Raw genomic sequence first — 1799 nt, forward strand, 5'->3', positions numbered from 1 at the left:
GATGCCCGCTAGCGACAATCCTGACCCTTCTACCTGGGGCCCTTGCCCGCTAGCGACATACGCCCGGGTGGAGGGGAGCCTCCCCGCCCGCCCTCCACTCCTCCGCTCGCCCGCCCCCACCACCGCTCTGTATCCGGTTTTGTTCTTCTTAGTTCCGGGCAGCGCTCCATTGAAATACCCTACTTAACAAGTTACCATTTAGAAACAAATAAAAAAGTATTCGATAAAAATAACACGTTGCGAGCTGTGGTTTTAGATTTTTCAGGTAGTCGATTTGGGCTAGAATGCTCATTGTCAAATCCGATCTGTCTCTTTTAATACAAGGTAGATGTACACCAGACGTCTCGCGTAACAGGCTTCGCGATATCTCACGAAACACTGTTACGCTGCGACGCGCCTGGCATACATCCACCTTGGCCTGCGGCGCTGACACCCGCGTCGGGTGGAGCAAAAATGTACTCAAAGATTCGGGCCTCCGGCCCGTCAACCCCGTCACTTAGACTAAGCATGCATGGTTCTACATTTTTTCACTTATTTTCGTCAAAAACACCCTCTAGCGTCTAAATGGTTGGAGCTAGAGCAAAACGGACAAAATTTTCGGCCAGACGGCTCTACTTCGATGAGTTACCCCTTACAAGCCCATAAAAAATGTATATGAACAAGTAACATTTTGCGACTTGTGCAGGGTTGCCACAAGAATGGAAAAGTGTAATTCCCTGACATTTCCCTGACTTTTCCATGACAATTCCGTGAATTTCCCTGACAAGATTAGCAGTCAGAAGCAGGGTGTCGAGCAACGCGGACTGAAAATAAAATTCCTCAACTTTTCCCGTATTCCCAGAGCAAACATTGGCGAAATTCACGATTATTTCTAGGCCTTTCAGATGAAATGTTTTCATTTTATTAGAGAGGTAGAATCAAATGATAGGTGAAACATTATCAAATGTCTAAATACCCAGGTTGACAGAGTATGATTGTGAGCCTAACAGAGGTATTCCCCATCGAAAATCTCGAGCGAAGCGAGCGAGAATTTTTTCGATATGTTATGATATAAAGAGCGGTTTTTAGAGGGATTTAGCTCTGTTGGAAGACCCTTTTGACACCGTGTCGGTCTCCCTTGCGGTATCGTCAGCTGGGGTTGCTCCAGCGCCCACACTTGAGATTACCTACCGGGACCGGGCCCACCTGAATAGGCGTCTTCGGTCTTCCGCTACCGCTTTGAGATCAATACGGAAGGTAACAGTCTTAGAAAAGTGCGAGCGAAGCGAGCGAGTTTTTGGGGTATTTTACGTCAAAGAGGCGTGGTTTTGAGCGGGATAGTGGTAACTTAATACATCCTTTCGGCGAAGTTTCCATTTCATTCTGGAAGGAAGACACGGCACTTTAAATTTCTTAAAGATTTCCCGAGTTGAATACAAGATTCCCGGATATTTTCCGAATTATTTCCGGTCAATTTAAATTTTCGTATAATTCCCGTATTTCCAGAGTCGCTCGACACCCTGCAGAATGCAATAGGGTATTGGTCTGAAGCGCTGAGCGGAAGTAGAAGAACAAAAACGGAAGGTGGAAAGGCGCTCGCGCCGTCCCCCTCTCCTCCCCTGGGCGGAGTGGGGGAGCGCCCGGGGAGAAGTGGAGGGCAGGCGGGGAGGAGTGCGGGCGCCTTTCCATCATCCGTTTTTGTTCTTCTACATCCGCTCAGCGCTCTGGACCAATACCCTATAAGCAAGGAGGGAACTTTGCGAACACCTCGCCGAGTAACCAAAATATTGCTGCCGGCCGTTTTTCCCTGACACAGCGCT

The sequence above is a fragment of the Frankliniella occidentalis genome, unplaced genomic scaffold (genome assembly GCF_000697945.3).
Source record: "Frankliniella occidentalis isolate FOCC.00 unplaced genomic scaffold, Focc_3.1 Scaffold344, whole genome shotgun sequence".
Classification (NCBI taxonomy): Eukaryota; Metazoa; Arthropoda; class Insecta; order Thysanoptera; family Thripidae; genus Frankliniella; species Frankliniella occidentalis.